This window comes from Mirounga angustirostris, unplaced genomic scaffold, assembly GCF_029215605.1.
Source record: "Mirounga angustirostris isolate CCGP_5_RB_7025 unplaced genomic scaffold, mMirAng1.0.hap1 SCAF_5, whole genome shotgun sequence".
Classification (NCBI taxonomy): Eukaryota; Metazoa; Chordata; class Mammalia; order Carnivora; family Phocidae; genus Mirounga; species Mirounga angustirostris.
In genome coordinates this window covers 82,979,711-83,004,048 of record NW_026991713.1, presented here as the reverse complement: position 1 = coordinate 83,004,048, position 24,338 = coordinate 82,979,711, and the positions used below count along the sequence as shown (strand labels likewise).

Here is a 24,338-nt window from a genome sequence, read left to right as displayed (position 1 = left end):
TACACCCAGTGCTCCATTCAATATGTGCCCTCCCTTAATACCCATCACCGGGCTAACCCATCCCCCCACCCCCCCTCCACTCTAAAACCCTCAGTTTGTTTCTCAGAGTCCATAGTCTCTCATGGTTCGTCTCCCCCTCTGACTTCCCCCCCTTCATTTTTCCCTTCCTACTATCTTCTTTTTTTTAATTTAAAAAATTTTTTATTTTTAAAAGATTTTATTTATTTATTTGACAGACAGAGACACAGCGAAAGAGGGAACGCAAGCAGGGGGAGTGGGAGAGGGAGAAGCAGGCTTCCCAAGGAGCAGGGAGGCCGATGCGGGGCTCGATCCCAGGACCCTGGGATCATGACCTGAGCCGAAGACAGAACGCTTAACAACTGAGCCACCTAGGCGCCCCCCCCTTCTTTTTAACATATAATGTATTATTTGTTTCGGAGGTACAGGTCTGTGATTCATCAGTCTTACACAATTCACAGCGCTCACCATGGTGCTGTTAAATTTAAGCATGGAAGAAGGATGTAATTGATGTTGGAAATTCAAAGAATAGGTGATGGTAGAAATTTGTCAGGACTTTCTGGCTGGCAAGCCACTTTCAGAAAGCCCTTCTAATATTTGAGAAATTTTTTATCTTACAAGTTCTGTCTTTCCAAGATTTAAGCTTACTTTCTAAGTCTTCTTTGTAGTTGGGGTATTGTCATATGACCACATATTATGAGCCACCAGATACCAAGCATCCTGACTTGGGTATTCATGATCCACCAACCCAAAAGGTTTCACGTGCACACTAGAACTCCATTATCAAATGGAAGTGGTATGTACAGTTGTACTTGAACGAGGCCTAGTAAGTGCTCAAATTCTATTTTCTTCTTTTTTGCTACATTTTTGGTCCCATACTGTGGCTTCATGAAGAGTTTTCTATAACCAATTGAGGAAGAAAAAACTCAGGCCTGTTTTATAGATAGTTCTGTATAACATGCAGGCATCAACTGAAAGTGGACGGATGCAGCATGACCGCCCCACTATGGGGCAGTTCTGCTGGTCAGTGGTGAAGGAAAGTCCTCCCAGTGGACGGACCTTTGAGCAGTATACTTTGTTGCTCATTTTACTTGGAAGGAGAAATGGCCAGATGTGTGATTGGGTACCACTCGTTTGGTTGGATGGCCAGGGTCTTGGAAGGAATATGATTAGAAAAGTGATTACAGGGAGGTCTGGGATGAGGTATGTGGATAGATCTCTTTGAATGGGCACAGAATGTGAAGGTATTTATGTCCTCTATAAATGCTCATTAATGGGTAACCTTAGCAGAGAAACATTTTAATATATATATAGGATGGTCAGTTCTGTGGATTCCTGTAGCCTTTTTCCCCGGCCATTTTTGTCCATTTCTCCATGGACATGAACAAAGTGGCTATGGTGGAAAGAAGGGAGTTATGTGTGCACTCAATGACACATTTTCACTCATTGAGGTTGACCTGGTGATAGCCACTGCTAAGTGCCCAATCTGCCAGTGCAGAGATCGACACTGAGCCAGTGATAGGCACCATTCTGTGGGATGATTAGCCAGTTATTTGGTGGCGTATTGATTAAATTGGACCACTTCTGTCATCAAAGGGGAAGTGCTTTGCTCTTACTGGAATAGAGATTTATTCTGGATGTTGATTTTTCTTCTCTGCCCACAGTGCTCTACCATTCATGGACTCACAGAATGTCTTATCCACTGTCATGATATTGTATCCAACATCACTTCTGATCAAAAATTCATTTTCATAGTAAACAGAGTGTGACAGTGGTCTATGTTCATAAAACTCACTGGTCTTAGCATATTCACCATCCTGAAGCAGCTTACTTGAAAGAATAGTGGAATGGACTTTTCAAAGGGAGAGGGAGAAGCAGGCTCCCTGCTGAGCAGAGAGCCCGACACAGGGCTCAATCCCAGGACCCTGGGATCATGACCTGAGCTGAAGACAGACACTTAATGAATGTGCCACCCAGGTGCTCCAATAGTCAATGATTTTTGAAAGAACTTTGAATAGAAAATTATTTTCTGTTTATCCAGATATTTACTATTTCTGATGCCCTTAGTTCCTTTGTCTAGATCCAGATTTCCATCTGGTATCATTTTCTGTCTGAAAAAATTATTATTTTTTTCTGCTTCAGGTTTATTTATACAAATTGCATAGGAGAACACCAGCCTTCTGCAGACCACAGACCAGGGGGTCACACCTTTCCTTCCTCCTCCCATAGGTAGACAGAGGCCTCTGTTCTGGAAGCCACATGGTGGCTTAGGCATCTTTGGGAATCTGAGCTGGAGCTGGAACCCTAGCCTCAGCTTTGGTTTGAAACTTGATTTTGGTCTTTGGCTGACAGAGCCGAGATCCTTGGTGATGTGGGCATGAGCACGCTTCTGAAGCTTGGGGTGAGCAATGTAGAAAGTCAATTGCACTTGCAGTTCTTTGGGATCTTGAGCTTGATTTCCTTGGGCTATATCAGAGCCTTGATAGCCTCCGCACACGTGTTCATGGTCTTGGCGTTGTTGGGCTGCATCTTCTTTAGGCCCTTTTTGCTGTGCTTCTTGGCAAAGCACCTCAGGAACTTGGGATCCACCTCCGTAAGAAATTTGTATCTTTGTATCTTTGTGATCAGAGTTTCTTGATGCCATTTCTGTGCCATTTTCTGGACTGGTTGTATGTGGTGTGGTTCTTGGAATTGGCCACATCTGCACTGGAGTCTGCAGCTCCCGAAGCAGCTAGGACCAGAAAAGGAAAGGCAAGAAATTATTTTAACATTTTAACATTTATTTTGGTGCAGGCCTGCTGCTGATGAATTCTTTCATCTTTTGTTTGTCAAAAAGTCTTTATTTTGCCTTCTTTTTGAAAGATACTTTTACTGGGTCAAGTTTTCCAGTATGACAGGTTTTTTTTTTTTCCTTTCTTCTGTGCTTTAAAGATGTTTCTCCTCTCTCTTCTTGCTTGCATTATTTTCAACAAGTAAACTGCTATCATTATTTTTCTGTACATAATGTGGCTTTTTTGCATTGGCTTCTTTTTATATTTTCTTTTTACGACTTTGTAAGTAACTTGATTACACTGTGTCTTTATGCATGTTCCTTCATTTTCCTTGTCCTTGGAGTTCATTTAACACTTTGGATCTGGTGCTTTAAAATTTTCATAAAATTTGGAAAACATTCAGCCATTATTCCTTCAAATGGTTTTTATTATTCCCTTTGAGGACTCCAATTACATATATATTAGGCTGCTTGAAATTGTTCCACAACTGATGAATGATTTGTTCATTTAGAAAAATATTTCAGAGTTTCATTTTAGATAGTTTTTATTCCTATGCCTTCAAGTTCACTACCTTTTTTTCTGCAATGCCTAAATAACACCTCATTCCAGCCAGTGTCTTTTTCATTTTATACTTTGTAGTTTTCATTTTCATAAGTTTGATTTGGTCTTCTTTTTTTGTATGTCTTCTATGTCTTTGCTTAACATGTTCAGTCTTTCTTCTAGCTTCCTAAACATGTGGAATACAGGTATCTTAACTATTTTAATAGCTTTGCTTACAATTTTGTCATTGTGTCATTTCTAGGTTTGTTTTAATTCATTGATTTTAACCTTATTGAGGGATATATAGATACACACACACACACACACACTGTACGTATCTACATTTGCTTCTTTACATGCATGGTAATTTTTGTTTGGATGTTAGACATTGAGAATTTCATCTTCATGATTTTGGTATTATTTTTGTATTTCTACAATATTCTTGTGCTTTGTTCTGGGATGCTGTTAAGTTATTGAAAACAGTTTGATCCTCTTTGGTATTGCTGTTTTGAGTTTTTTTAGGTGGGAACCAAGATGCATTTAGTCTAGATCTAATTTTGACTTATTATTGCAGCAAAATATTTCTGAGACCTGTATCTGATGCCATTGAATTATAAGATTCTCCACTCTGGCTGGTAGGAACAGGGACTAGTTTCAGTTCTCAGCTCCTAAGATTGTCCCCTCCAATTCTTTCTGGGAGTTCTTTCCCCAGACTCAGGTTGTTACTCCCATGCACATTATGATTGCCACTCAGCTGAAGTCATAAGGAGAATCCCCTGCAGATATGCTAAGTCCTCTCCTTCTCTCCAGCACTCTGCCCAGAGAATGCTAGCTGTCTTGACCTCTCTTAACTCTCAGCAAGATCTCAATTCAGTCAAATACCAAGCTTTCCTTGAATTCCTTTTCTCTGTGTCATGCCCTGGAAACTCTGAGAAAATACACTGAGGGGTGCCTGGGTGGCTCAGTTGGTTAAATGTCTGACTCTTGATTTCAGCTCAGGTCACGATCTCAGGGTCATGAGACTGAGCCCTGCATCAGCTCTGTGCTCATCGGGGAGTCAGCCTGAGATTCTCTCTCTCCCTCTGCTTCTCACCCCCATGCATTGGTCTCTCTCTAAATAGATAAATGAAAATTTAAAAAATAAATTAAAAAAAGAAAATATACCAAAACACTATAGGGGTCACTTCATTTGTTTCTTATCTTTCAGGGATCTCTGTCCTTTGTCAATAACATCCAATTTATTAAAACCATTGTTTCATATATATATATATATTTAAAGATTATTTATTTATTTATTTGAGAGAGAGAGAATGAGATAGAGAGAGAGCATGAGAGGGGGGAGGGTCAGAGGGAGAAGCAGACTCCCTGCCGAGCAGGGAGCCCAATGTGGGACTCGATCCCAGGACTCCAGGATCATGACCTGAGCCGAAGGCAGTCGCCCAACCAACTGAGCCACTCAGGTGCCCTGTTTCATATATTTTGTCCATTTTTTAAAGTTGTTTCTAGCAAGAAGGTAAAGCTGGTTTCTGTTCCTCCACCTTGGACTGAAATGGAAAGTTTCTTCAGTTGTTTTTGAAAAGAAAAAAGAACACTATTCCTTTTAAGCAATTTTTTTCTCTCTTTTCAATTACATTAAATACATTCTGGGCTACAAGGGAAGTGGTATGATCATTTTGTGATGGATATAAATGTGCTGCTTTTAGCAATATATTTTTTAAATTCTTTTTCCCTATGTACTACTGAGATTAAAGATGAAGTAGGGATTGATGGTTTGGTTTGAGGGACTAGATGTTGTCCAGGTACCTAAGTACCTAACTTTAGATAGTTTCAAGATAAGAATTGGACAGCCTTCTTTCCTTCTGAGGTACAATCTTCTATTATATTTGTATGAATGGGGTTTTCTCTTTCTGAGATTTCAAGGATTAGCATTTCTTTATTTTAAATCAATATTTTAATCCAGATTAGTCCCTTCAGTAGTTGCTTTGTGGTTTGGAGACATCACAGAAGAGTTTTTCTACTTAATTTTATGGAATTTTAAAAAATCCATTTTGATTATACACTTCAAAATATTTTCTTTCTTTTTTTTAATCAAAGTGTGTTCTCCCTTGTTAGAAGGCAAACCACTATAGTTTGGATTCTTAATCAGTAATTAAGATTGGAAATAATGGAAATAATTATTATTGCTATTATTCTGATATTCCAATATTTATTAGCACTCTACATTTAAAAGTTTTTTAAAAAGAATACATCATTTCTTTTATTTTCTGCACAATCCTGGTGGTATGTATTGCTATTCATGTCAGTGAACCAGGAAGCTGAAAATGAGAGGTTAGATGACTTGCCCAAAGTTAAACAACTACTATATTGGGGAATCAAGAAGGACAGGGCCCAGTTATTTTGATTTAAAATTCATTACTCTGGGGCGCCTGGGTGGCCCAGTCGTTAAGCGTCTGCCTTTGGCTCAGGTCATGATCCCACGGTGCTGGGATGGAGCCCCGCATCGGACTCCCTGCTCAGTGGGAAGCCTGCTTCTCCCTCTCCCACTCCCCCTGTTTGTGTTCCTTCTCTCACTTTATCTCTCTGTCAAATAAATAAATAAAATCTTTTAAAAAATAAAATTCATTACTCTTTTTCTTGCCAGTGTCTGGTAATTTTAACTTGAAAATGGAAGTCATCTTGAGAACCAAGATAGATATATCAAATAAGTCATATTTGGGGACCAGTCATTTTCAAGGCAGTTGCCCAACCAACTGAGCCACCCAGGTGCCTGTTTCATATATTTAAACAGACCCATATTTTATTAATTGAATTTTAAATGAATATCAGTTATTATATGGTTTCATTTATTTATGGAACATAAGGAATAGCATGGAGGATATTAAGAGAAGGAAGGGAAAACTGAAGGGGGGAAAATCAGAGGGGGAGATGAACCATGAGAGATTATGGACTCGGGGAAACAAACTGAGGGTTTTAGAGGGGAGGGGGTAGGGGGATGGGCTAGCCCGGTGATGGGTATTAAGGAGGGCATGTATTGCATGGAGCACTAGGTGTTATAGGCAAACAATGAGCCATGGAACACTACATCAGAAACTAATGAGGTACTGCATGGTGACTAACATAACATAATAAAAAAATAAATGAATATTACTGTTAAAAGACTGAAAGATTGCTTAAGATGGATAGGGTAAAGTAAATACTTATCTCTGCTCTCCCAGTACACACTGATTCACAGAATTGTTAAAGTGATCACCTCTGGAAACCCATTAAAGACCTGTATGCCAAATATTAGTTCACTAAAATTCTTCTGCCTTATTAGTCTTTGGGCTTGCTGGTATTTAATGAATATTGTACTACTAACTGGTTTTGGGAAGAGATATCAGAATTACAGTATATTTACCTTAGAAATAATAAATTCAGGCAATCAGTAGATGATCAGGCATATTGCCTATAAGTTCTTTTCAAAGGGTCTGTCATGAATAACTGGCTTGAGATCCCTCTTTCCTTTTTTTTTTTTTTTTTAAAGATTTTATTTATTTATTTGAGACAGAGAGAATGAGAGACAGAGAGCATGAGAGGGAAGAGGGCCAGAGGGAGAAGCAGACTCCCTGCCGAGCAGGGAGCCCGATGCGGGACTCGATCCAGGGACTCCAGGATCATGACCTGAGCTGAAGGCAGTCACTTAACCAACTGAGCCACCCAGGCGCCCGATCCCTCTTTCCATTTAGTGCTAGACACATGTGTTTGTTTATTTGTTGAGCACACATTGTTTAAGGTGCTAGGAATATGGTAGCAAATAAAACATAGTTCCTGTCCTTGTTAAACTTATATGCTAGTTGGGGAGATGATAAAAACAACAAGAAAATAGACACTGAATCTTGTGGCTGATAATAATAAGTGCTATGAAAGGAAATAAAGCAGGGTAAAGGATGTAGAGTATGGGGGGCATTTACGAAAAAACAAAGTGATGGAATCAAGATGTGAAATTTAGTGGAGGAGGGTCCCAGGTAGGGGAAATCTGCAGGCCTAAAGGCTCTGGTGTAGGCATTGGAGGAGGATGTTTGGCTTGTGGGACAAATAACCAAGACTGGTGTGGCTGAGCAAAGTGATGTGAAATATTAGGAGATGAGAATTTGGTTCAAATACAATACACATTTAAATATATTTACAAAATTATGACCTTATTAAACATATAAACATCTTAAAACATGTAAAATATCACTCCTGCTCGAAAATGAACTCTTTTTTAAAAAATTAATTTTTTTATTTGAGTGTAGTTAACACACAATGTTACATTAATTTCAGGTATATAACATAGTGATTCAACAAATATACATATTATGCATACCCACCACAAATGTAGCTACCATCTGTCACCATATAATGCTATTAAAATATAATTAACTATTTTCTTTATGCTGTGTCTTTTATTCCTGTGACTTACTCATTTCTTAACTGGAAAGACTGTATTTTCCACTCCCCTTCACACATTTTGCCCATCCCCTCACCCTTTTCCCTTTTGGCAACCATCATTTTGTTCTCTGTATTTACAGATCTGATTTTGCTTTTTGTTTCTTTGGTTACTCTTCTTCTTCTTCTTTTTTTTTTAAAGATTATACATATGAGTGAAAACATATGGTACTTATCATTCTCAATCTAAATTATTTTACTTTGCATGAAACCCTCTAGGTCCATCCATATTGTCACAAATTGCATGATGTCATCCTTTTTTATGGCTGCATAATATTCCACTGTGTGTGTGTGTGTGTGTGTGTGTGTGTGTGTGTGGTGTGTGGTGTGTGTGTGTACCACATCTTCCTTATCCATTCCTCTATTGATGGACACTTGGCTTGCTTCCGTATCTTGGCTGTTGTAAATAATGCTGCAATAAACATAAGGATGCATGTATCTTTTCAAATTAGTGTTTTCATTTTATTTGGGTAAATACCCAATAGTAGAATTATTTGATCATATGGCATTTCTATTTTTAATTTTTTGAGAAGGCTCCATACTGTTTTCCATAGTGTCTGTACAAGTTACATTCCCATCAACAGTGTATGAGGGTTCCTTTTTCTCCACATCCTCCCTGACACTTGTTATTTCTTATCCGTTTGATTTTAGCCATTCTGTCTGGTGTCAGGTGATATCTCTGTGGTATTCATTTGCATTTTCTTGATGATTAGTGATGTTGAGCATCTTTTTATGTGTCTGTTGGCCATTTGTATGTCTTCTTTGGAAAAATATGTATTCAGGTCCTCTGCTCATTTTTATGCTTTTAACATTTAAACAAAAAATGTTTAAATGTTAAAAAAACCATTTAGTAGGTTGTCAATGTCTTTTTGTTTAGTTGATGGTTTTCTTTGCTGTGCAAAAATTTTTATTTTGATATAGTCATGATGGTTTATTTTTGCTTTTCTTTCCCTTGCCTTAGGAGACACATCTAGAAAAATGTTGCTATGGGCAATGAAAAATTACTGCCTGTGTTCTCTTCTAGGATTTTTATGGTTTCAGATCTCACATTTAGGTCTTTAATCTGAAAATGGGCTCTTTGAAGGTTGATAACTGTTTTATTGTCTACTAATTATCCAAGGAATGAAAATTAAAATAAAAATGTATTTTTTGTCTATGTAAATATTGAAGCTTAAAATAAAGAAGTCATGAGGAAAGGGCTCATTCTTTGAGAAATGAACACAATGTTTCTGGAATAGTTTGGCAATAGTTGGTAAAATCTTAATTTTTTTACATATTCTCTGATCTACAAATCTGCTTCTAGAAATGTAGTTTAGGGAAATAATTTTTTGGCTGAAAAAAATCTGGCTATAAAGGTGATAACAGCAACCTTGTTTTAGTAGTAAAAAAACTGGAACCCACCAAAAATGTAACCAAAATAGGAAATTAGTTAAAAAAAAATTTCTGCAATGGCTTACTATGCAGCCATTAAAAATGATTTTTAAAAATTTTATTATGTTCTGTTAGTCACCATACATTACATCATTAGTTTTTGATATAGTGTTCCATGATTCATTGTTTGTGTATAACACCCAGTGCTCCATTCAATACATGCTCTCCTTAATATCCATCACCAGGCTAACCCATCTCCCTACCCCCCTCCCCTCTAAAACCCTCAGTTTGTTTCTCAGAGTCCATCGTCTCTCATGGTTCGTCTCCCCCTCCAATTCCCCCTCCCCTTCATTTTCCCTTCCTACTATCCTCTTCTTTTTTTTTTTTTAAACATATAATGTATTATTTGTTTCAGAGGTACAGGACTGTGATTCATCAGTCTTACACAATTCACAGCACTCATCATAGTGCATACCCTCCCCAATGTCCATCCCCCAGCCACCCCATCCCTCCCACCCCCCACCACTCTAGCAACCCTCAGTTTGTTTCCTGAGATTAAGAATTCCTCATATCAGTGAGATCATATGGTACTTGTCTTTCTCTGATTGACTTATTTCGCTTAGCATTGTTGCAAATGTTAAGATTTTGGTTTTTTGATGGCTGCATAATATTCTATTGTATATATATATGCCACATCTTCTTTATCCATTCATCTGTCGATGGACATCTTGGCTCTTTCCATAGTTTGGCTATTGTGGACATTGCTGCTATAAACATCGGGGTGCATGTACCCCTTCGGATCACTACATTTGTATCTTTGGGGTAAATACCCAGTAGTGTAATTGCTGGGTCATAGGGTAGCTGTATTTTCAACTTTTTAAGGAACCTCCATACTGTTTTCCAGATTGGCTGCACCAGCTAGCATTCCCACCAACAGTGTAGGAGAGTTCCCCTTTCTCTGCATCCTTGCCAACATCTGTCGTTTCCTGAATTGTTATCTCATTGAGGTTTTGATTTGGATTTCCCTGATGCTGAGTGATGTTGAACACTTTTTCATGTGTCTCTTGGCCGTTTGGATGTCTTCTTTGAAGAAATGTCTGTTCATGTCTTCTGCCCATTTCTTGATTGGATTCTTTGTTCTTTGGGTGTTGAGTTTGATAAGTTCTTTATAGATTTTGGATACTAGCCCTTTATCTGATATATCATTTGCAAATATCTTCTCCCATTCTGTTGGTTGTCTTTTGGTTTTGTTGACTGTTTCCTTTGCTGTGCAAAAGCTTTTTATCTTGATGAAGTCCCAACAGTTCATTTTTGCCCTTGCTTCCCTTGCCTTTGGCGATGTTTCTAGGAAGAAGTTGCTTCAGCTGAGGTCAAAGAGGTTGCTGCCTGTGTTCTCCCCTAGGATTTTGATGGATTCCTGTCTCACATTTAGGTCTTTCATCCATTTTGAGTCTATTTTTGTGTGTGGTATAAGGAAATGGTCCAGTTTCATTCTTCTGCATGTGGCTGTCCAATTTTCCCAACACCATTTGTTGAAGAGACTGTCTTTTTTCCATTGAACATTCTTTCCTGCTAAAAATGATTTTATGAAGACTATATAAGCAACATTGAAAGATGTAAATGGTATATTGCCAAAAGAAGAGAGTAGGTTATAAAATATACTTACTGTGTTTCTATGTTTAATAATCAATAGCATTCTTATGAATGTATATACTTACAGAAAATACAGGAAGGACAAACACCAAAAATGTTAATAGTAACTACCTCAAAGTTGATGTTATGGGCAATTTTGTTTTATTCTTTTTACTTATCAGTACTTCTAAATTTTCTTCAATGAATATATATGGAGTTTGCAATAAGAAAAGAAGCAATATGTGTTACTGAAATTTAAAACTAAATATGTTAAATACTTCCTTACAACAAATTATTAAGCACAGTTATTTTTTTCTTCTATGGAAGGTAAGTACCTCTTAAGGCCCTGACAGTTTGATTTAAATACACTAAAATGATAATAATCCAGTGCTTTTGGGGACACGTGTTCTATAAATATAAAATGTTATAATTTTTTTTAAGATTTCATTTTTTTACTTGAGAGAGAGAGAGACAGTGAGCATGAGTGGAGTGAGGGGAAGAGGGAGAAGCAGACAGAAGCAGACACCGTGCCAAGCAGGGAGCCCAACATGAGGCTTGATCCCAGGATTCTGGGATCACGACCTGAGCTGAAGGCAGATGCTTAGCCAACTGAGCCACCCAGGCACACCTATAAAATGTTATAATTAAAGCCTCTTGTCAGTTATCCAAAATGGATTTGTCCAAATCATAGATTTAATCTGTCCCCTCTTCTCAAATATTCTGGAATCTTTCTCCTTAAATCTATAAATGAGAAAGAGAAAAATAGAAATAGATATGTATTAACTGATGTAATGCATTCCCCTTCTCCATCACATCCTCCCAGTAGCAACACTGACCCAACCATTCCTTTACCTGGGGGGCCTTTTTGCATATTATCTTCCTGATAATCTCTACTGGCTCTTTCCTTGAACACTCAGTGTATTTCAAATACTTGGATGAAGTTCATTGGTGTCTTTAGACTTTTCTTTTTTCTCTGTTGATGCATGCATTATGTGAATGACCACTAACCTGCCATAATTTATTGTGAGAATTTATGTATTTATGTCTCCTGCTAGACTGTTTGCTCACCCCAGGCAGGTACTTTGGGTTTTTCATTTCTGCAACCAGCACCTGCCAGAGTGTATGATTAAGGAGGGGTTAGTAAATGTTACATAACTTAGGGTCTGAAGTAGATTACTTCATTTACAGTTTTTACCAGTGGATTATTCATTTAGCCCTGTGATGGCCAGTTTTATGTGTAACTTGACTAGGTTATAGTACCCAGTTATTCAATCAAATATTAATCTAAGTATTTTGTAGGTGTGATTAAATTATAAAGGAGATTATGCTATATAATCTGGGTGGGCTTGATCTAATCACATAAATGATCTTAACAGAACTGAGGTTTCCCTGAGGAAGAAGAAATTCTGCTGTGGACTGTCTGAAAATTTCCAGCCTGCCTTTCCTGCCTTACAGATTTCAGACTTGCCTCTCCAGCCCCCACAGTCATGTGAGCCAATATCTTGCAATTAATTTCTTAGTATATAAGCATAGAAGCCTCTCTCTTTCTTTCTCATGTCTATCTCTCATGTCTGTCTCTATCTCTAACTCTATCATTTTTTAAAAATTATTTATTTATTTATTTATTTGAAGAGAGAGACACAGTGAGAGAGGGAACACAAGCGGGGGAGTGGCAGAGGGAGAAGCAGGCTTCCCGCCAAGCGGGGAGCCCGATGCGGGGCTCGATCCCAGGATCCTGGGATCACGACCTGAGCCGAAGGCAGACGCTTAACGACTGAGCCACCCAGGCACCCCTAACTCTATCATTTCTATCTCTCAGTCAGGGTACACCAGAGAAACAGAACCAGTAGGAGATATACATGTAATGTTATTATTTGGAGAAGAAGATAGATATCCCTGCATTCTGGAAATTTATAATCTAGTAGGGGAGGTATAATATTGACAGTTTTTCATATAAGGCAGATTGTGGTAAATGTATAATTTATTAGAGATAAATATAAATAGGATCCAACAAGGGAATAGTTGATGTGTCCTAAGGGTTAGACTTGGGTCTTTTTCATTATCTGTACTCACTTCCTTGGTAGTCTCCTCCTATCCCATGCCTTTAAATATCATCATAGGCTAAATACTGGCATATTTTTATCTATAGTCCCTTTGCTGAAATCTAAACCACTGTATCCAATGGCTCACTTAACATTTCCACTTGGACGTTTAATAGATGTCTCAAACTTGGTATGTTCAAAATTGAACTCCCCACCCTCCCTACACCCCCAACCTACAGACCTGTACCATGAACTTTTGCCTATTTCAGACAGTGACCACCTCAGTCCCTTGAGCTACTCAATCCAAAAGCCTTGGAGTCATTCTTGAGTACTCTTATTTTTCTCATATTTTACATCAAATTACTCCATTATGTTGGGTCTCCCTTAAAGTCACACTACTGCTACTGCCTTTGTCCAAGCCATCTTAACACCATCATCTCTTGCCTGGATCATTTCCATAGCCTCCTAGCTTGTCTGCCCATTTCTTCTCTTATCCCCTGACACTGTATAGCATAGCACCCAGAGTGATCCTTTGGAAACTATAAATTGGGTCCTGTCATTCTTTTGCTCAAAATCTTGCAACAGCCCCCAACTTCACTCAGAATGAAAGCCAATGTCGTGAAGGTGCCTACCTGGTCCTGTTACCTCTATATTCTCATCTCTTCCTACTCTTCCAGTGGCTTGTGCTGCTCAAGTCACCAGTCTTCTTCCAGGTCCTTGAAGAAGGAATATGCTCTGTCTTTAGGGTCTTTCCACTGGCTATTCCTTCTACCTGGATCTCTCATCCTCCAAATATCTCCATTGCTCCCTTCCTTATCTCCTTGAGGTCTGTTCCAATGCCATTTTCTCAAAGAACCTTACCCTGACCTCCCTATCTAAAGTATAACTGTTCTGCTTTCCTCACTATTAATCCCCCTTGTTCCCTTCTAATCGTTCCATCCCATGTATCATCTTCAATATATAATTTAATTGATTATCATGCTTACTGTTTTTCATCTGTCTCCTCCACCTTATATGTTACCCCCAACTGGAATGTAAACTCTTTGAGGTCATGGGTCCTTATGAATATGTTTATTTTTCTCTTATTTCTTCAGGTGCCAATATCAGTGCCAGGCACTAAAGAAAGTAGGCATGAAGAGACAATCTCCCTGACTGTAGTGATCTGGGGAGGCCTCAGAATTTCATTACCATTAACCTTGAAGATCATGGTGGGACAAGGTCATAACTAGTCAAATTTGGGATATGTGGTATATCAGTCTGCTAGGGCTGCCATAACCAATTACCAGAAACAACAGGAATTTTTTTCTCACAATTCTGGAGGCCAGAAGTCTGAGATCAAGATGTTTGCAGGGTTGGTTCTAAGGCATCTCTCCTTTCTTGTAGATACCCTTCTTCTCTCTGTGTCATTGCATAGACTTCCCTCTATGAGTCTGTGTCTTAGTCTTCTTTTCTTATAGGGACATCAGTCATATTGGGTTGAGGCCTATTCCTTCCCTCTTTACAACTTAATTATCTCTTTGAAGATCCTATCTCCAAATATAGTCACATTCTGAGGTATCATACATATCAACATATGTATTTGGGGGGTGGGGACACAATTCAGCCCCTAACACATAGTATGTCACTGTTGCTGTGGCTGTAGCTGTTCTGACTCAGCTACTCTTCTTACTCAGGGATTTTTTTCTTATGCGAATGCTTCGATATGACAACTTGACTTTCCCTAAGAAACAAAACAAAACAAAGCAAACTGTAAAACTTTAACTTTTAAAATGTTATCAAGCAACAACCCAAGTGTCCATCACCAGATGAGTGGATGAACAAAATGTGGCATATAAATACAAAACAATATTATTCAGTCATAAAAAGGGATGAGATTCTGATACATTGCTATACCATGGATGAACCTTGAAAACATTATGCTAAGCACAATAAGCCAGATACAAAAGGACAAATATATAATTTCACTTATATGAGGAATAGGTAAATTCAGAGACATAGACTAGGTAAATTTATAGAGACAGAAAGTAGAATGGTGGTTGCTAGGAGCTGGGGGAGGGGGTATAGGGAATTATTGTTTTAATGAATATAGAGTTTCTTTTATTTTTTATTTTTATTTTTTAAGATTTTATTTATTTATTTGACAGAGAGAGACACAGTGAGAGAGGGAACACAAGCAGGGGGCGTGGGAGAGGGAGAAGCAGGCTTCCAGCTGAGCAGGGAGCCCATGCGGGGCTCGATCCCAGAACCCTGGGATCATGACCTGAGCCGAAGGCAGACGCTTAATGACTGAGCCACCCAGGCACCCCTAGAGTTTCTTTTAAATTAAAAAAAAATTTAAAATACTTTTACAGCTTTTTTGAGATATAATTGACAAATAGAAATTGTATATATTTATTTATTTATTTATTTATTTTTTAAAGATTTTATTTATTTATTCATGAGAGACAGAGACAGAGAGAGAGAGGCAGAGGGAGAAGCAGGCTCCCAAGGAGCAGGAAGCCCGATGCGGGACTCGATCCCAGGACCCTGAGATCATGACCTGAGCCGAAGGCAGACGCTCAACCATCTGAGCCACCCAGGTGCCCAAAATTGTATATATTTAATTGTGTACATCACATATACAACATGGTGGTGATTTATATGCATATGCATTGTGAAATGATTATCACAATTGAGTTAGTTAACACGCATTCATCACCTCATATAATTACCATTTTTTCTGTTTGTGTGGTGATCACATGTAAGATCTATTCTCTCCACAAATATTAAGTGCACAATATAGTACTATTACTATAGTCACCATGCTGTACCTTAGATCCCCAGAACTTAATCATCTTAAAACTGAAAGTTTGCACTTTCTGACTGACATCTCCCCATTTCTTCCATACTCTAGCTCTTGGTAACCACTGTCCTATTCCCTATTTCTCTGAGTTCAACTTTTTTAGATTTCAAATATCATATGATATTTGTTTTTCTCTGCCTGGCTCATTACACTTAGCGTAATGTCTTCCAGGTTTACCCATGTTGTTACCAATGGCAGGACTTCCTTCTTTTTTATGGCTGAATAATATTTCATTATATATATAATATATATATAACATCTTCTTTATTCATTCATCCATTGATGGACGGTTGGATTCTTTCTATATCTTGGTTATTGTGAATAATGCTGCAAGTGTAGAGAGTTTCTATTTGAAATGATGAAAAATTCTGGAAATAGACAATGGTGATAGTCACACAATATTGTGAATGTACTTAATGTCACTGAATTATACCCGTATAAAAATGGCTAAAATGGTTAAAAAAAAGTTGCCAAGTAGCATGTAAAGAGATAAGTTCCTTTTGAGTCTTTCTATGAGGTGTAGAATGGGAATAGAATGAAGACGAGTCCCAGAAATGGAACAAGGAATGTGGTGAGGAGCAGGCCAGGGCTTCAGCATCATAAGGCATTCAGAGTACATGTAATGTATGAACATTTCAGGAAGGGCCAGCACTCCCCATAAAGCAAGTGGCTAACAGTTTCAGAGAATTCGCTTGTGTCTGAAGTGGTCTGTATTTCAAAATCTCAGACAAATCCTCAGAAATATACAATACAGCATTGTGTTGTATTGTGTTGCTGTATCTACAGCAGTATTGTGTGTCTACAGCAGTACTGCAACAGTCTGCTGTATCTACTGCAGTGTTGTAACAGTATTGTGTTGCTGTATCTACAGCAGATGCCGAAGATAGAATGTTTGAGCCATAGTGTGATTACTTTTCCTCAGTTCCTGACTATACAGGAAAGTCTTTTTTTAAGTTTCCAACACTTGTTTTTTTTAGCATTCCTAGTAATATATATGTTGTATTTAATATAATAAAATACTTTTATAAGGACGATTATGGATATGGAGATGGCTTTCCTCTGAAAAACTAATTTAGTATAAAAAACTTTAAAAGCCTTTATTTAAATAAAACTATTATGAGTAGAATACATTAGACCTCTTATCTGATGTAACTGAGACTGGTGGGGGTTGATGAAAAAGGTGGTGTAAACCAGGTTCATAAAAGTGAGACATGTGTATCTTAAACATTTTATTTTAGCTTAAAACATATAAATGTACATTAATTTACCAACATTTTGATACAGAGGCATGGCTCTTCATTGAGGATGAGAGTTCTGCTTGGTATTTCTTCTCTAAAGCACATCCATAATTCCAAAATGCAGTTTTGGTTTATTGAAAGTAGAGAGATATTAAAGATTTTCATGAGGCAACGTGGGAACCTTCTAAATTGCTATGAACCACATGCCACCATCCCTCAGTCTTTTGCAGTGGTCTCTTCTCACCTAATTTCACTCTTTCTTTCTTTTTTTTTTTATAATTTTTTTATTCTTATGTTAATCCCCATACATTACATCATTAGTTTTAGATGTAGTGTTCCATGATTCATTGTTTGTGCATAACACCCAGTGCTCCATGCAGAATGTGCCCTCCTCAATACCCACCACCAGGCTAACCCATCCTCCCACCCCCCTCCCCTCTAGAACCCTCAGTTTGTTTTTCAGAGTCCATCGTCTCTCATGGTTCATTTACCCCTCCAATTTCCCCGCTTCATTCTTCCCCTCCCGCTACCTTCTTCTTCTTCTTCTTCTTCTTTTTTTTCTTAACATATATTGCATTATTTGTTTCAGAGGTACAGATCTGAGATTCAACAGTCTTGCACAGTTCACAGTGCTTACCAGAGCACATACCCTCCCCAGTGTCTATCACCCAGTCACCCCATCCCTCCCACCCCACCCCCACTCCAGCAACCCTCAGTTTGTTTCCTCATATCAGTGAGATCATATGATACATGTCTTTCTCTGTTTGACTTATTTCGCTCAACATAATACCCTCCAGTTCCATCCACGTCATTGCAAATGGCAAGATCTCATTCCTTTTGATGGCTGCATAATATTCCATCGTATATATATACCACATCTTCTTTATCCATTCATCTGTCGATGGACATCTTGGCTCTTTCCACAGTTTGGCTATTGTGGACATTGCTGCTATAAACATCGGGGTGCACGTACCCTTTCGAATCCCTACTTTTGTATCTTTGGGGTACGTACCCAGTAGTGCAATTGCTGGGTCATATGGAAGCTCTATTTTCAACTTTTTGAGGAACTTCCATACTGTTTTCCAGAGTGGCTGCACCAGCTTGCATTCCCACCAACAGTGTAGGAGGGTTCCCCTTTCTCCGCATCCCCACCAACATCTGTCGTTTCCTGACTTGTTAATTTTAGCCATTCTGACTGGTGTGAGGTGGTATCTCATTGAGGTTTTGATTTGGATTTCCCTGATGCCGAGTGATATTGAGCACTTTTTCATGTGTCTGTTGGCCATTTGGATGTCTTCTTTGGAAAAATGTCTGTTCATGTCTTCTGCCCATTTCTTGATTGGATTCTTTGTTCTTTGGGTGTTGAGTTTGATGAGTTCTTTGTAGATTTTGGATACTAGCCCTTTATCTGATATGTCATTTGCAAATATCTTCTCCCATTCTGTCGGTTGTCTTTTGGCTTTGTTGACTGTTTCCTTTGCTGTGCAAAAGCTTTTTATCTTGATGAAGTCCCAATAGTTCATTTTTGTCCTTGCTTCCCTTGCCTTTGGCAATGTTTCTAGGAAGAAGTTGCTTTGGCTGAGGTCAAAGAGGTTGCTGCCTGTGTTCTCCTTTAGGATTTTGATGGAGTCCTGGCTCACATTGAGGTCTTTCAGCCATTTGGAGTCTATTTTTGTGTGTGGTGTAAGGAAATGGTCCAGTTTCATTCTTCTGCATGTGGCTATCCAATTTTCCCAACACCATTTGTTGAAGAGACTATCTTTTTTCCAGTGGACATTCTTTCCTGCTTTGTCAAAGATGAGTTGACCATAGAGTTGAGGGTCCATTTCTGGGCTCTCTCTTCTGTTCCATTGATCTATGTGTCTGTTTTTGTGCCAGTACCATGCTGTCTTGATGATGACAGCTTTGTAGTAGAGCTGGAAGTCTGGAATTGTGATGCCACTGGCTTTGCTTTTCTTTTTCAACATTCCTCTGGCTATGCGGGGTCTTTTCTGGTTCCATACAAATTTTAGGATTATTTGTTCCATTTCTTTGAAAAAGTGGATGGTATTTTGATGGGGATTGCATTGAATGTGTAGATTGCTCTAGGTAGCATTGACATCTTCACAATATTTGTTCTTCCAATCCATGAGCATGGAAGGTTTTTCCATTTCTTTGTGTCTTCCTCAATTTCTTTCATGAGTATTTTATAGTTTTCTGAGTACAGATCCTTTGTCTCTTTGGTTAGATTTATTCCTAGGTATCTTATGGTTTGGGGTGCAATTGTAAATGGGATCAACTCCTTAATTTCTCTTTCTTCTGTCTTGTTGTTGGTGTATAGGAATGCCACTGATTTCTGTGCATTGATTTTATATCCTGCCACTTGACTGAATTCCTGTATGAGTTCTAGCAGTTTTGGGGTGGAGTCTTTGGGGTTTTCCACATAAAGTATCATATCATCTGCAAAGAGTGAGAGTTTGACTTCTTCTTTGCCGATTTGGATGCCTTTTATTTCTTTTTGTTGTCTGATTGCTGTGGCTAGGACTTCCAATACTATGTTGAATAGCAGTGGTGATAGTGGACATCCCTGCCACGTTCCTGACCTTAGGGGGAAAGCTCTCAGTTTTTCCCCATTGAGAATGATATTCGCTGTAGGTTTTTCATAGATGGCTTTTATGATATTGAGGTATGTACCCTCTATGCCTATACTCTGAAGAGTTTTGATCAAGAAAGGATGCTGTACTTTGTCAAAAGCTTTTTTTGCATCTATTGAGAGGATCATATGATTCTTGGTCTTTCTTTTGTTAATGTATTGTATCACGTGGATTGATTTGCGGATGTTGAACCAACCTTGCAGCCCAGGGATAAATCCCACTTGGTCGTGGTGAATAATCCTTTTAATGTACTGTTGGATTCTATTGGCTATTATTTGGGTGAGAATTTTTGCATCCATGTTCATCAAGGATATTGGTCTGTAATTCTCCTTTTTGATGGGGTCTTTGTCTGGTTTTGGGATCAAGGTTATGCTGGCCTCATAAAACGAGTTTGGAAGTTTTCCTTCCATTTCTATTTTTTGGAACAGTTTCAGAAGAATAGGTATTAATTATTCTTGAAATGTTTGGTAGAATTCCCCTGGGAAGCCATCTGGCCCTGGGCTTTTGTTTTTTGGGAGATTTTTGATGACTGCTTCAATTTCCTTAGTGGTTATAGGTCTGTTCAGGTTTTCTATTTCTTCCTGGTTCAGTTTTGGTAGTTGATACATCTCTAGGAATGCATCCATTTCTTCCAGATTATCTAATTTGCTGGCATAGAGTTGCTCATAATATGTTCTTATAATTGTTTGTATTTCTTTGGTGTTGGTTCTGATCTCTCCTCTTTCATTCATGATTTTGTTGATTTGGGTCATTTCTCTTTTCTTTCGGATAAGTCTGGCCAGGGGTTTATCAATCTTGTTAATTCTTTCAAAGAACCAGCTCCTAGTTTTGTTGATCTGTTCTACTGTTCTTTTAGTTTCTAGTTCATTGATTTCTGCTCTGATCTTTATTATTTCTCTTCTCCTGCTGCGTTTAGGCTTTATTTGCTGTTCTTTCTCTAGCTCCTGTAGGTGTAGGGTTAAGTTGTGTACTTGAGACCTTTCTTGTTTCTTGAGAAAGGCTTGTATTGCTATATACTTTCCTCTTAGGACTGCCTTTGCTGCATCCCAAAGATCTTGAATAGTTGTGTTTTCATTTTCATTTGTTTCCATGTATTTTTTAAAATTCTTCTTTAATTTCCTGGTTGACCCATTCATTCTTCAGTAGGATGCTCTTTAGCCTCCATGTATTTGAGTTCTTTCTGACTTTCCTCTTGTGATTGAGTTCTAGTTTCAAAGCATTGTGGTCTGAAAATAGGCAGGGAATGATCCCAATCTTTTGGTACTGGTTGAGACCTGATTTATGACCTAGGATGTGATCTATTCTGGAGAATATTCCATGGGCACTAGAGAAGAATGTGTATTCCGTTGCTTTGGGATGGAATGTTCTGAATATGTCTGTGAAGTCCATTTGGTCCAGTGTGTCATTTAAAGTCTTTATTTCCTTTTTGGTCTTTTGCTTCAACGATCTGTCCATTTCAGTGAGGGTGGTGTTAAAGTCCCCCACTATTATTGTATTGTTGTCGATGTGTTTCTTTGCTTTTGTTATTAATTGCCTTATATAATTGGCTGCTCCCATGTTAGGGGCATAGATATTTACAATTGTTAGATCTTCTTGTTGCATAGACCCTTTAAGTAGGATATAGTGTCCTTCCTCATCTCTTATTACAGTCTTTGGTTTAAAATCTAATTTGTCTGATATAAGGATTGCCACCCCAGCTTTCTTTTGGTGTCCATTAGCATGGTGAATGGATTTCCACCCCCTCACTTTCAATCTGGGGGTGTCTTTGGGTCTAAAATGAGTCTCTTGCAGACAGCATATCGATGGGTCTTGTTTTTTAATCCAATCTGATAGCCTGTGTCTTTTGATTGGGGCATTGAGCCCATTTACATTCAGGGTAACTATTGAAAGATAGGAATTTAGTGCCATTGTATTGCCTGTAAAGTGACTGTTACCGTATATTGCCTGTGTTCCTTTCTGGTCTATGTTGCTTTTAGGGTCTCTCTTTGGTTAGAGGACCCCTTTCAAGATTTCTTGTAGGGCTGGTTTTGTGTTTGCAAATTTCTTTAGTTTTTGTTTGTCCTGGAAGCTTTTTATCTCTCCTTCAATTTTCAGTGACAGCCTAGCTGGATATAGTATTCTTGGCTGCCTATTTTTGTCATTTAGTGCTCTGAATATATCCTGCCAGTCCTTTCTGGCCTGCCAGGTCTCTGTGGATAGGTCTGTTGCCAATCTAATGTTTCCACCATTGTAGGTTACATATCTCTTCTCCTGAGCTGCTTTCAGGATTTTCTCTTTGTCTATGAGACTCGTAAGTTTTACTATTAGATGTCGGGGTGTTGACCTATTTTTATTGATTTTGAGAGGGGTCCTCTGTGCTTCCTGGATTTGATGCCTGTTTCCTTCCCCAAATTAGGGAAGTTCTCTGCTATAATTTGCTCCATTATACCTTCTGCCCCTCTCTCTCTTTCTTCTTCTTCTGGGATCCCAATTATTCTAATGTTGTTTCATCTTATGGTATCGCTTATCTCTCGAATTCTGCCCTTGTGATCCAGTAGTTGTTTATCTCTCTTTTTCTCAGCTTCTTTATTTTCCATCATTTGGTCTTCTATATTACTGATTCTCTCTTCTGCCTCATTTATCCTAGCAGTTAGCGCCCCCATTTTTGATTGCACCTCATTAATAGCCTTTTTGATTTCTACTTGGTGAGATTTTAGTTCTTTTACTTCTCCAGGAAGGGTTTCTCTAATAACTTCCATATTTTTTTCAAGCCCAGCTAGTATGTTTAAAGTGATGATTCTGAACTCTAGATCTGACATCGTACTAATGTCCGTATTGAGTAGGTCCCTGGCAGTCGGTACTACCTCTTGTTCTTTTTGTTGAGGTGATTTTTTTCCATCTTGTCATTTTGTGCAGAGGAGAATAGATTAATGAGAGAACAAAATGCTAGCAGAGTAACAACGTCCCCAGAAAATATACTCTAAACAAATCAGAAAAGACCTGAAGCAGTGGGAAAAGAAACGGAAAGAGAGAAAAAAGAAAAAGAAAAGAAAAGAAAAAGAAAAAGATAAAGATAAAAACAAACAAAAACGTACAAAACAAAACAACAACAACAAAAAAACCCAGAATGTGATCAAATATGATTAGGCTGGTATATAGATCAGTGCCACACACTAGATTTGGGGTGTATTTTGGTCTGTTAGAAGAAAGTGCCTCCCAAAATTTTAAAGAAAGAAAAACTTATATATGTACAAAAAATAAGGGTTGATATGATGAAGGGATGGAATATGACTGTAAAGATGGAAATTATAAAAAATTTTATAAAAGGAATTGATAAGAAGTTGTTTGAAAAAAGAATGAAGAGGATTTAAAAAAAGAAAAAAGAAAAGAAAAGGGAGAGAATGTGATCAGGCAGGGGAGTAGAAAAAACCATAGACTAGAGATTTAGGGTATATTTTAATCTGTTAGAAGAAACTATCTCAAAAGTTTAAAGAGAGGGCGCCTGGGTGGCTCAGTTGGTTAAGCGACTGCCTTCGGCTCAGGTCATGATCCTGGAGTCCCGGGATCGAGTCCCGCATCGGGCTCCCTGCTTGGCAGGGAGTCTGCTTCTCCCTCTGACCCTCCTCCCTCTCATGCTCTCTGTCTCTCATTCTGTCTCAAATAAATAAATAAAATCTAAAAAAAAAAAAAAAAAAAAGAAAAAAAAAGTTTAAAGAGAGAACAACTTATATATATATGCCAAAAATACGGGTAAGTACTATGAAGGGATAGAATGACTCTAAAAATGAAAAATAAAAATGTTTTTTAAAAAAAGGGATTGATAAGATGTTGGTTGAAAAAGGGAAAAAGAAAAATTCAAAAAAAAAAAGAAAAAAGAAAAAAAGACAGTTAAAAAAAATTAAGTTTGAAAGACTAAATAATCATGGTAAAAAAGCCATGAATTTTATGTGCAGTAGTCCCCTAGCGCTGGAGTTCTGTCGTTCTCATTGATTGGTAAACTTGGTCTTGGCTGGCTGTTCTCGCTGATCTTCTGGGGAGGGGCCTGTTGCCGTGGTTTCCAAATGTCTTTGCCGGAGGCGGAATTGCCCCACCCTTGCCCCCTCCCGGCTAAGTAATCTGCTCGGGTTTGCTCTCTGGAGCTTTTGTTCCCTGCGAGCTTTCCGTACAGCTTTGGAGGCAGAGAGTGAAAATGGCGGCCTCCCAACCTCTGCTCTGGAGGAGCCGAGAACTCAGGGCCCCACTCCTCAGTGAGCCCCCAGAGAAAAGCCATCAGTCACTCCCGTCTCCCCAGTCTCCAGCCGCACTCCGTGCTCACCTGGCCTATGACCGCGTGTTTCTATCTCTGGTACCTGACCCCGGGTGGAGTCTCCAAACCCAGCAGATCCCTGCGGTGCGCTCCCGCGCGGCTCCTCCCGGGGGAGGAAGGGGAGTCTCCCCGGATCTGCCGCTTGTTGGGTCCCTGCTGGAGGAGCAGGGGCCCGACTGTGCCGCAGATCACGGTTTATGGCCACCCCGAGCTGAGAGCCCGCGCCTGGGCTCCGCCTCTGCAGCCGGCTTCCCTGCTCTGTTACCTGGGAGCTCTGCCGCACTCAGGCACCCCTAGTCTTTCTGTGACCCCGAGGGTCCTGAGACCACACTGTCCCGGAGGGTTCCACCCCCCTCCCCGCTTAGCCACCAGAGTGACGTCCCTCAGCGGAGCAGACTTTTAAAAGTTCCGATTTTGTGCTCCGTGGTTCTATCACTTGCCAGAAGCGGCCGACGGAGGCCCCTCCCCCGCTGTCTATCCTCCCGAATATCGCCTCGGA

General features: G+C 39.0%; 1 pseudogene; it reads right to left on the bottom strand.

Annotated features, from left to right (window-relative positions):
* Positions 1–776: 776 nt before the first annotated feature.
* Positions 777–15,864, bottom strand: LOC123839813 (large ribosomal subunit protein eL29-like; annotated as a pseudogene).
* Between the last annotated feature and the right edge of the window lie 8,474 nt (positions 15,865–24,338).